Raw genomic sequence first — 13,407 nt, 5'->3', positions numbered from 1 at the left:
TACAATTTCCTCTTCGCACAACAAGTGCATGGTCTACCGTGCAAAGATTCCCTCCACAACAAGGACGGAGGCGGAGGTAAGCTTCCTTAATGCATTTTAAGTCTTTTCTTCGCCACTCTAGACAAATACATATTCATCAGGCATCCATTTGTCTACGCTTTTCGCACATGTTTCGTTCATATGGCTCTTTGGCGTATTTTGCGGAATTCTTCGAGGCGTTTTCGATTTCCAACCGAATATCTAAATGGTTGTAACAGTGACAAGGGTATTCGTGCTGACCATAGCCTTGAAGCTTTTGATCTTCACCTTCGCAAGGCAGCAGGACCGCTTCGGTTCCAATCAAGGCAACCAAGACTATTGGCCTCGTTATATCGACATTATATCGTTTGCAATACCTTGCGTTTGGAGGAGATACTAGAACCTACCAAACCAACATAAAATGGATTAACTTGACTGTCCAAATCCACACTTGCATCAACCCTATCATCTTCGTGTTTCGCACAAAAGACGTGAGGGTTGGTGTTAAAACGATGCTGAGAATTCTTGGTGGTTGGTAGGATAGTACCGCTTTTATCCGATCGTGGAGAGAGACAAGCAATCAGCGAAACGTCGAATCATTTTGTCAGATCTGGTGATGGGATAGGGAGAAATAACGAAACGACGACTTATACTCATAGTTTTAACCTCAGCATCACAAATAACGCTGACAAAATTGTTCCAAAGATAAACGTTGTCGGCGAGGTAAGCATGCAACGACGGTAAAACTGACCCCAAAAGCGATATCATAATGGTATTGTGGAAAAGGACAAAACTGACGAATGTACAAGAGATAAGAATAAAAACGAATTAGCTAAAAGTGTCGTCACTGGCTGACATGAGAAAATAGATACAATCACGCAACTCGTATAACATCACTGACCAGTATAACATCTCAGACTCTTCTTAATCTAAACAAGAAAACGGGTACATGGGTATCTTCTAGCCTAATAGTCATGTACTTTTAAAGCACGCAGGTTGGAAGTTTGATATGTGAGATATTGTTTGATTTATCAATAAATGCATGGCACTCTTTGAAGTTAATATGTTAACTGTTTCAAATAGGCGAGTAAGTACATATACATGCATGCTTGATATTATTATGGAGTTCCTGAAGGATATACTTTTGAATTTAGTCATTTCAGTTATACATATATAACAATCATTTTTTTACATGAGTTTCTTTTTTTTGTTTCAGTAAAAGTAAAATTTGGGATCCACAAAAGAGCAGGTTTTTCGCGTTCAAATCCACATCTATATTTTCATATTTTGTGGCTTCATATTGTGTTGATAATTGCATGACCTGAAGTTTTACTCGAAATTTCGCAGATTATTACTGAGAGCTGCTTCACTATATATACTATGTTTAGCCTGACAGATATTAATATTTATCTCTTGATAATAATAAATATATTATACATGCTTACAATATATAACATATATTCATATATTAAGGACATATCTGTATTATAAATTGTACAAACTTTACCATGCTGATTGGGGCTAGCGTGCTCAAAATAGTTTTCAAGTTTATATAATCTTATATACCTTACTCAAAATCATGCTGGCACATCGGGTGTGTAGCCGGCCGGTGTTTGTATGATGAAGACGCTGGAGTAAAATTTTTCTTCCGGCTCTTGTATAAATAACATATGCAATATATAAAAAAGATTACTAGCTGCTAAGGTTGTATTTTGTGTCAAAGCTCAATGCATTCTGTATCGGTCTATGTACATATAGATGACGGGGTTGACATGATTCAAGTTTTGCGGCGGGAATAATTAGACCAAATAGTCGACTAAATTTGAAAGCGCGGCTAACCGAGAACAAAAGCGAACGACACAGCATGCAAATGTCGGACTTCATTAAAACCAATGACACCGCGACACACTAAACATTTTGGCTCTCTGCAAAATTTAGCTCTCTGAAATTCTTTTATCCCGCCAAAAAGTATATATAAACAACGCCATCATACCATAACAACGACATCCAAACTATACAATATGCGAACAGTTCGACAGGATAGAGCGATTTTCATAATATTTGGAAACAAGTAATCTACCTTCGGTAATTATTGCAGATTTGTGGCAAAATTTAATAGCAATGCTCTCCACATGTGCAGTGAATTTACGCAAAAGCAAACTAGATTGATTATTTATGACTGTAAATATTTGCCCTGCGTTTATAAAAAGGCCGTATATATGTAGACCTACGGTTAAACTATTGAGATAATTGAAAGCTTTTGGTGATGTCAAAAGGAACTTTAAGGTAAGACCTGATGTAAGTTTTTCCGGCGAAGAAAACGTATATAGCTAGTGTTCAAATCGTACGAGGATGCGTTCGGTATATGCAAGAAAATCTATATGAGCTCGAGTGCTTCGTAACCTTTAATATACCAGGCAGTCGAACGAGATTGAGAGTTCTATACATACATCCCATGCAGTGAACTATATATACGTGGTTTGAAATGTAAAGCGGCCAAAGATTACAAAGATTTTTTCATGCATCACTAACAGTTATAAGAAGCCGCGACCAGAGCAGGTATATAGTTGTGATAATACAATATATAGTAGTATACTTTTATAGACTTTGCATTAAGAAAACATACGGTTATAATAGCTATATCAAGACAAGCAGAAATTTCGAGTTTTTCTAATTTCTGCTCGTGTTGACATAACATAATATATATTTATATATCAAAATGTAAACATTTTTCTATAGCCGACTGCAAAATAATGAATCTTAAGCGTGCAAGGCATGGTGGTATATACATATGCATGCATGTGTATATACAAAGAAACTTAAGAAGCGGGGGATTTCCGGGCCATGTTCTCATTGAAGTTTTCAGAATTATTCCAGAAAGTCCAGAATTAACAAATGCTATACTATAATAAATCTAAAACCATGTACAATGTCTCGCCTTCTATACTTCGTTTACGAAAAAAAAACATCTATAATCCATACTATGGATACAATTAGTTTAAAACGAGTGCAGGCAATATAGTTTTAATCAATATCATGGCTAAATTTTAAAACATAATTCAAAATTTGAATAGAAATTAATCACAACTGTTAGCAAAAATTCTACTTTCTTATGAGCGACAAGGTCAGTATAACTATACACTATAAGCGGTGATTTTTTAGAAACTCGAAGGAAGAAGCGAGGATGTAGGAAGAGATGTCAAACATGGTTTGTACAAAAATCAATGGTACTTTTCTCTTGAAAAACGTATCTCACTAATAATTTTGTATACAAAAATTTAAATCAAGAATGATTTGCGTACATACGATGTTCAAGAAAAATACTGCTGCTGCATGTCAGGCATGCTGTGCCGTGGACAGCTTTTCGACTCGTAAATGACATCGGCAAAGATTCTTAAACATAACTATAATATTTGCTGATTTTGCATGGAAACAGTATCTAATATCTATTTAACACTTAAGAAATAAAAAACATATTCGGTGTTTCTATACAGTTATAGAAGCACGCGTGGAAGTTTGGGAGAACAAATCACGTTATTTAGAGTTCTCCCAAACTCCCACAAGTGTTTCTATATAACTGTATAGAAACGCAGGAAAAAATATTTTCTATTTCTTTTATAATATAACTCAATAAAAATATTATAATGCAATTCAATTTCCAATTCTCATTACTTTACTTCGCTTGTCAAGTTCGGCGGGAAAGTCACGCTTTTCGACCAATCAGCACGCGCGTACAATCAATGTCTTATTATAATATACTATAAGCATTCTGTATGATATATAGGAAATAACTATACAGTAGCTAAATAGATATAGTGTTAATTCTAAAGAGTTCAACATCCTTCGAAAATTTGATTAGAATTTAACTAAGTCCATGAGGTCTAGACCAGCTTGCTTTATTAGACAATTATTTATAAATTCCCTCCCATGGTTTAGCGTCAGTGATAACGAGCTAGGTATAATTATCCCTTCGAAAAACTCAGAAACTCTTGCAACTGTTGAAAATGTGGGACCGGTGGGATTATTTTCATGATCTTAGAAGGCAGCGACTTGTATAAGTAGAATGTGCTCTTATTTGCAGCAATCTTTAGCATCTCTAATAGCATGTGCTCTTTATCTGTAGTAATCGTTTCATCATTATCATGATATTACCATGCATGGAGATCATTTATATGTGTCATAAACACATTCATATAGTCGCGTATGTATGTCAACCACTTTGTTTCTCGCACACTTTACGAGCTTGTACTCAACGCGTTTTAAACTGGCATCGAACAACTGACAACACGTCCATGCAATGCTTGACATCGTCTATGATCAGTATATGTACATCTAATCATCTAATATAATATGGTCTAATCTAATCTAATCAAACCTAATCTAATCCTTAAGCCAAATTTTCTAGTTTACGATCGAAATAGTAAGTAACTGGCGGATTTGCCGCTGGTAGCTATCATTTCTTAAGCGTGTTTTATAAGGTAGCCTATCTGTGTGTAACGTAGTTGAATGTTCCTCGTATTGAGTCTGCGAAATTTAGTCTGCAAAACACCACATGCATGTTGCCATAGATAAAACTGTGCCTAAAAAACTTGAAAGGTTTTAAATGCAATATTCGCTAGTTCATTTATTGCTTGTGGCGAATATACCAATCGAGTTATAGACAGACTTTGACAAAATAATTTCTATAAATTAACATAAGGGTTACCTAATTGTAATATTCCGACCATATAAACTAATTAAAACTGAAATATTAAGAAAATTTAGTGTGACAAATTAAGCTCGCGCTCAACGAATTCGTCTTCGGCATGCGTCTGTAGACTATAGACTATATTTCAATTTATACACGTAGCTTTATTCCGCTGTAATGCTAAAAACTATCAGCTATACAAACTACTGCTTGCGTGCCAGACTTTTTCCACAAAAAAAATACCCCAGAAGCATGCATATTTCAATGTTTGTTGATATTTGTATTATCTCTAAGCAAACACCTTTGTCTATTGTGTTTCACAGGTAATTAATGCCACAATTAAACTACATTCCATTCGACTGTTAAATCCAATTCATATCGCAGGGATTCCTACTTATATAGTTTCGGGAATTGTAGCAATGTCCATTTCAAACACCAATTGAATTAGCTTTTCCCGAAAATTACTGATGGAACTTTTAAGTGCTAGGTCTTCATAAACACTACGAAATTTAAAGATTTAACATTTTTTGAGATATACTAAGATATAAATATGAGCTGCACGGTATAATTTTTAATAACAGTTTATTATAATTCTCTTTGTCTTATCCGATAAGTCCGCCGTGGTATTATCCTGTGATTTCTCGTGTTTCTTGTTTAACCTTACTGGGAGTAGGGCATGAAACATATAATATAATATTAGAATATATCATTTATATAAGTTGTGCTGCTCGCCATTGTATTTTTCTCGACTGGCTCGGAGTTTCTTCGACTGCGTGAAGTTTCTTCCACTTTTTCGCTATAAATTGGTTTGTTGATGAGCCTATAATTCCTATAAACTCAATCATCAGCAACAGTTTCAATCATGTTGGTGTAGCTTTTGAATAAATTTGTGCCATAGTTTGCATGGTTTCGAATTGCAAATAATGAACTTAAACATAGATTATAGCCCCGTTTACACTACACTCGATTTATTGGCACGGCACGGCTAAAATGGGGACCCGTGCCCATTTCATCTGTGCTCGGCCTTCGTTTTGGTAGCCTGAACACTTATAAAGTTGGGTATGGGTACCAATTTTAGCTGTGCCGTGTCGATAAATTGAGTGTAGTGTAAACGGGGCTTATACCTTCGTTATCATTAGGTTCGGCACATGAAAAGTTCAACGTCTCAAACGGGCGCGAGTCGAGTTTCTGGGTTACACCCTTATAAGGACGTCCTTCATAGGGAAAAAAGCGGATTGAGGTCAAATTCGGCTTCAAGTATGAAAGGAGTGTTCATAGCTATAAAGGTAGCCTACTAGCTGTCTATTTAAACAAAAAAGACACAAATAATAATATAGCTACCTATATATTTTGGGAATTTGGTATTAATTAACGTCTGGTGAAGGACCTACAGCCCCTCATAAATATTAGTACTCAAGAATCCTATTTTGCGGGCAATTAGTACCAGCTATACACCTCATTTCATCATATTACTTTGTAAACCATACGGCATTTGTATATATACATATATATCGAGGCAACTATATATAGTAGCTAATTTCTTCAATAAAGTATAAAGTATTGATAAAATGCCTCTTCCTTGTGCAGTTACATAGGTTGTTGTTTTGCAAACGAGATGATTATGTGGTTTGTGTGGGAAACTTGCTGCTTGTTATCACGCTACTTTTTTAATTCACCCAAAGACAAAACAACATATTATATAAACAGCACTTTTTGAAGCAGAAAAAATTATTAATAACAAACATTAGCTGGCCGCGTAGTCATGCAACAGGAAAGAATGTCTCACATATAATATTATAAAGATGAAAGAATAATTTTGTACACGTAAAGTTTCTGATTAAGGTGGTGTAACGATATAAAGGTAATGTACTGCATGCATGCATGTGCAAGCCTATATTTAACGGTTGTATACTGCATAAAACGGCCTCGAGATAAAATTGCAATTAGTACAGACTTTTTTCTTGCAGACTGTAATCACTGTAAGATTAAGATAATTTTCAGGTTTCCTTATATAGCATTGAGGCCCATATATATAACGTTACATCTTGTGTGATCGGTCATATTTTGTCATAAAGATATATCAATTTTCGATCGGGATTATATTACAAGCATCTATATCTTCATGCATCGAGGTAAGAAGCTTCAGAATCTATATCTTGCATACAACCTAAGGTTATATATAACTTTTTAGATGACATGGATCACTACATGTTTGCCGTTTTCGTTAATTTAGCTGCAACTATAAGTTTTTTTACTCGAACATGCGTGTATAACTCAGACGAAAGTAATGAAAACGTACAAAAAAAAATTTTCATTTAGGGCTTCATTCTTTTTTTAACAACGAATCTTTATTATAGTATATTCCTTCCTCGCTCCGCGATATTCATCACACGATCCTCGTTAATTCATTCGGTGCATGGATGCAATTTCAATCACGCTAACGTTACATGACAGCCATGCGTTCTTGGTCATTAAATTATGTCCACAAAACTCAACGTTTATTGACAAAAAATATCATGAAGTGCCAAAGATATTGAATAAATTATCCTATGGCGAAGCAAACATGCAAGCACACGTACGTCATCTATAAGTAAGCATTTCCGAAATTTACAGTGTTTAATAAAGTCTTCAAAGTCAATCTTGGCTTTCAAAGTCAATCACCAAATCAAGGCTTTCTAAAGATTAAAAAAAATTGACCGTTAAACGTTACAGCTTTATATAAAACATTACCGTGGTCATCATTGCTCACGCGGTCGTTTTAAAACACCAATGTTGTGGACTGAAACATACAGGAATATAGTGTGTTGCCATGCAAATGCGGAGAAGAAGTTTCGATCAAAACAATTCAAGATATCGTCCATTCGGTGTTGAAAACTCAGGCTAGGTAAGAGAAGCATAGTATTTGCTAAGTAGCAAGATATACGTATATAATCATTCACAGCTGCATGTGCATGTATATCTATATTCTATAGCAATACGATAAGCTCCACGTTTACCTAGCTAGATCGAATACAGCCGTAAATATAAATATCGTTCAAATTCTGATAAGTTTTTGAGTTTTCTAAAAATTGACTGCAATGTCGTTCAGTAGCTAAGTCAACCGTACTAACTTGTTCAGAACCCTTTCTTATATGTTGTACCTGAATTCTCACGGCCAGATCGGGCCACACATTGCTACTAAATGAGATATCAATACAATATGTCGAAAAGCTCTCGGAATAGGAAATAACTTAGTTTGAGACAAATTAATTCTAAAATCGGTGCAATTCGTTTTCAATCATGACAGTTTAGTTGAAACTATACAGCACAAGTCACCTATATTTGGTCAACTATAATAGACGGTTTCCTGAATTCTATGCATGTTATTCTCGCGAGGTTTTTTCGTGATAGATCACTTTATACATATATATATGCTATATAAATGTCGATAAAACTGTGGCTAGGTGAAAGGTAGGCTTTGCGTTTTTCGGATATTTCAGGCTGAATCACGTTAAGCTAGTATCTATAAATGGGGTAACTAACCAAAATTTTGAGAACCCTAGCCCCTCTCTTATGTCCTATGCAACCGGTCTGCATGAACCAATACATATACAATGGTATGGATTATAGCATCTGGCTACTCAATGCAAAGTGTATAATGTATATAGACTGAATCACGAACACTGCTGACTTGTACAAACGAAATTCGGATAACATGTGATTCTTGATACGCCCGGGATATATGAGACAATAGGTAAAAATATTATATCTATAATAATGGCTATTTTAAGAAATCATCAAAAACGTTATGTGACAAATTAAATATTGTCAAGTAGTTTGATTGACTATTCATTTGTTCCAGAACTTTATAGCTTGTGTGAAATTATGCAGTGCAACTAAATAAAGTCTTTTGACTTATGTTGCATAACATATGTTCCAGGAAAGGGAATTAAGGTTGCACAAAGATCGTTTGGTTAAAACGTTGCGCCAATCATAGCAACTTCTGTTCTGTGCAAGTGGGTACCGGCAAAATTTTATCACGACGACCTCTTTAAAACGCATTAACAGAAACATAACGTAACGTTAACAATAACATAACATAACATAAAATAACATAAAATAACATAACATAACATAACATAACATAACATAACATAGCATAACATAACATAACATAACATAACATAACATAACATCAATGAGATGAATGTAAAATTGAATAGGTTTGAGTTGTGGACCTTGCGACGCTTATCTGGCTGGGTTCATTAGTGTTGGCAAAAAAAACGACGAAAACAAAGAGAATTGCATGCATTCCAGTATCTCGCATGTTTTATGCCCAATGTTTATGCAAATTAATACACTGCATGTAACTTTTGACTCATAAGATTCGATTTAATCTTCTTTTTGACACTACCTATAACAATTCATGAAAAATTCAAACAATTCTGTCCATATAATCAACGTATTCAATTTTGTGTTTACCAAACCACTAAAATATATATGTTCTGGAAAATACTACAGGCAAATCTTTTATAGAAGAGCAAAATAAAGTTGACAATCTATGATTTTCATTTTTAGTTTCATCGCTAATTGATGCTTCACTGCGCTTTTTCGATTCATGACAAGTAGTTGGTTTAAATAAAAATGGAATATTGCATGTTTATACTAAATACCGTTGAAAACTCTATTATAAACCTTCTATATTATGGTCTATATTATGCTGATTCCCATGCAGTTGCACTTTGTTCAAGGTTATTTTTACAAAGCCCCTGATTGGCCTTTCGTCAGCAAAAGCTGCCATCTTTGACATATAGAATGCGATTTATTCTTCTTTCTGACACCAAATATACTGCATGCAGCAATTCATAAAAAAATCATGAAAAATTGCATGAAATCACGACGAGCTTCAATTTTGGTATTTACCGAACCACTTGAAAAATATATGCGCGGGAAAACACTCTTTGTTCGCTAATTTATAGAAAAGCAAAATAAAGTTGACAACTCATGAATTGGTTAGCCCCATTCCTAATTAACGCTTTGTTTTGGACATTATAAAATAGATTATTTTATTGCCGTTTTTCGTGATAAGTAGTGGGTTTTAATAGAAAGAGCATTGTTTATAATAAATATTGTTATGAAGAGAAAAAAGGGCATGGAATAATATTTTTATAGAAGCTGTTATTTGCTCTTTGAAAAGGAACGTGACGTGATAAATTAAGAAGTGTGGGTTCAAAATTCCAGATTGCACAAGACGCGATGTGACAACGCGGTGGGCCGGATTCTTTCGGTTAAGAAGTAGATTTTTTCGTATCTTACGAAACACCAGCTCGAAACTTACACATGTACATGTGTACACAAGCAACCACATGTATACACCAGCAACCACAAAGTTCTCAATCTGTTAAATAAGGCTAAAGAGAAGAGATTTCGGGTGACACACCAAAGACAAAATGACTGTCCAAGTTCAATAGGTTTTGCAAATATTGCTGCAAACATGGCGGCCATTTTAAATTATTTTTATTCTAATTTTTAACTGACATCTTTACTATTAATTATTCAATATATGTAACCACTTTTTCTTTAACAAAAAAATCTGTTCGAAATATCAAATGGCATTCATTTCGCCGTGGGCAATACCTAAACAATCATAAGGTTTGTAAAAACATGCTTAAATATCGCAGACGAGACGCGTCAAAATATGCCATCGCTATATATTGGCAATATCAAATATATCTTTCAATCTATATAGATTAGACAAAAATTGATCAACGTAGCCGAACAGCTATAGCTAAAGAAGTGCAAAAATTTAGCAAATTTTAGATTTTTGTTGAATCAAATTTCCAAAAACACAGCATTTTCCATGCAAACATAATTCATAGCCATCTTTACATTCGAATATTCTACCCACATTGAAAAAAATAAAAAAATATGGAAAATATACAATTGAGTAAAACGACACTCATATTTCCAAATTATGTTTAACTGCGTGCACATTCACTCTATAAGTATATATATACGCGGTGACTATACGCAAGCTAAATGTACAAATGAAATAGCCATGCTAATACATATTTGTGCTTGCTTAGGTTTCATTCTGAGTAAAGATATAGTTTTTTTTATAGGAATGCTTATAAAACTATTTTGTGCATAGGTATATATATCATACGTTTTACTCAAAATTACAAATCTCTATAATAATATCTTTAATCGTGTAATAAATATCGCAAACTAGGTTAGACCGTTACAGACGTCGAACTTTTTATGCGCCAAACCTAATGTTAATGGGCTAAAGTCTTTAGGTTCATTTGAATTTTATCCGGCACATAAAAGTTTAACGTCTGCAACGGTCCGTCCTATATAATACTAATTACTGTCATATGCATGCATGGCGTCTTCTCTATATAAATAAGTGACTATAACATTCAAAGGTTTGGTAAAGCCTAAAGGCCGCCTCCGACGTCCGCTCTTATAACACGACAACCACACGTTGTGTGCCTGAAATTCACTGTGAGGAAAAGTAAAATAAGAAGAAAAACGCCGTCTTTTTAAACAAAACTATATATAGATTCGGATTGGAGCAACAAAGGCGCTTGAATGCATGTCGGTAAACCTTCGAAGACACACGAAGTGTCAAGAAGAGCAAAATGAAACTATTAAATCATAAAGTCGACCGGCAGACAAAATGACGATGACTTTGATGTATTTCAATGTCCATGAAATGAGGTCGAAAATTTACACCTACTTAGCGCCTTTCTTGATTAATCAAAAACGTCATATCAAGATGGCCTCATTCTATCGAATTCGCACGCGTCTTCTTTAAGACTCTTTTTTCACTCATCGCAAAGGCGCAAGTTCGCTGCAAGGGTTTTCATCCAACGAAAATGCTTTTATAGGTTGATTGTAATTATATATTATATTACTCGCAGCGAGCTTGCGAGTGCATGGGTTTTTGCGATCAGTGGAAAAGGGCCTTTATGCTCCCATTAAATGTGGACTTTATTAAAAGTCATTTCTATTAGACGAGTAGATAATTTTTTATATAGCATCGCTTATTGCATGGTCTATGGTATATTACCTAACACCCGAATTGGAAGAGCTACGAAAAATTCACGCTGCGATGCGCTGTCCGCAATCAACCTGACTACATGTAACAATCAACCTGAGTACACGGCCTGATTGCAGGTTACACAACCTTCCTTTTTAAGACTAAAAATGCCGAAAATATAACTCAACTCGACATTCTATTCAATTTAAAATTAAACTCTATAGAGTATAGTACTTAAAACATGTTTAAACTATATCCTACAATTATATATAGTTACTAAACAGAACGGAAGTCGCTATATACATTATGATTACAAAAATAGCAGCAATAGTGCTTAAATTTCGAAAGGCATTTTGCAGTTCGCATCGTAGGTCTCACATCCCCCGCTATAAATGCTGTAAAGCGAGCGGCAAACTTGTCAACAGGACTTTAATCAAGCATATTTATTAAGAACAATGTTTGCAGACTAATTTCCTCGCGCAAATAAGATCGGCCCGTAGCTGCTGTCGAGTCTTTCCAGTAATTATAAATGCCCCCGTATTATTCGACTTTAATTTTTCACACTTTGTGTTTCGCGGCGACGACAATTTGTGTTTTGTTTTTATTCGCGGACAAAAAAAAGGCATGGAAGCGGTTCAAATCATTCGGGGGAGTTAGGTATGTATCACGATAGATGAAAAAACAATAATTTATCATATAAATTGCAGCAGGCCTGTTTCAATTAAGGGATTTTGTCCATCTGTAATCTTTCATTAGAAGGTTCATGCATATGTAGACGCTTCTATATGAGCAACACGTCGAAAATTACCGTGAACGTTTTTGCGGTATATATGCATGGTAACGTAATTCTTGTTGCTATAATGACTAATGTGGTAATTCCTAGCTGTGCAGGGAAAATCAAGTGGACTGAGTATACATATCACATGTATATTTAGTTCGTGCACTAACACAACGGTTCTCAACAAGCGATATAGCTACTTCACAACAATCAACATTACAATTTACAATAGTATAGGCTATAGTCTCTTTGACCTAATTTGTAAAAGCTGAGAATTTCAGAATTTTACAGCCGAAAATGCAATTAAGTCTTCACCCAACTAACTGTTCGCCCAAACTGTTCTTATGTTGAGAAGTTCAAAACTCGTCTCGCGCCATAGACCGAGAGTAAAATGCCTTTCACGCTATACGACGTAAGCCGTAACCGGTTCTGTTGAAATCAAAATCCACAACCATGCATGTAGCTTAAGGCTTTATCACATGGAGTTTGACTATATGTCCGCCTTGCCGTGATAGACTTCAGTTTGTCAATATCAAAAACAATTCCTTACAAATTTAATTCCGTTACGATGACAATTCAAAAATATTTCATTTGTTGCATCAGTTTAATTTAATTTGTCGGGAGACTGATATGACGAAGGCTTTGCGTTTGCAAGGTTAGCGTGACTATTTTCGCCAGTTAGGTCTCGCGTTACGATGTATTTTAATGCTTTTATATCATTCCACTCCAAACTATCTAGAAATAAAATGCTAGACGCTTGTGGATTTAGCGCTAGACGCTCGAGGCTTGGACGTTTCATCAGAAATGTGTGATGTAGTAATTCCATCAGAAATGTGTAGTTATTCCATCAGAAATGTGTGAAGGTAGTTATTCCATCAGAAATGTGTGAAGGTGGTTATT

General features: G+C 34.9%; 1 protein-coding gene across 3 annotated transcripts in view; it reads left to right on the top strand.

Annotated features, from left to right (window-relative positions):
- LOC114520852 (gamma-aminobutyric acid receptor subunit beta-like) overlaps positions 1-13,407 on the top strand; it is a 33,365-nt gene that overhangs the window by 12,089 nt on the left and 7,869 nt on the right. Inside the window, exon 1 of one of the 3 annotated variants that reach the window (XM_028541198.1) lies at positions 2,228-2,304. The exons of 1 other annotated variant lie outside the window; for it this stretch is intronic. The gene's annotated coding sequence lies outside the window, so the exon portion shown is untranslated. Of the gene's footprint in view, positions 1-2,227; positions 2,305-7,450; positions 7,590-13,407 lie in introns of those variants that run through there. One more of the 3 variants, XM_028541197.1, reaches the window with a different exon arrangement.

This window comes from Dendronephthya gigantea, unplaced genomic scaffold (genome assembly GCF_004324835.1).
Source record: "Dendronephthya gigantea isolate DGI-Jeju-01 unplaced genomic scaffold, DenGig_1.0 000018F, whole genome shotgun sequence".
Lineage (NCBI taxonomy): Eukaryota > Metazoa > Cnidaria > Anthozoa > Malacalcyonacea > Nephtheidae > Dendronephthya > Dendronephthya gigantea.
The sequence above is the reverse complement of the archived record's forward strand: the minus strand, read 5'-3'. Positions and strand labels throughout refer to the sequence as shown.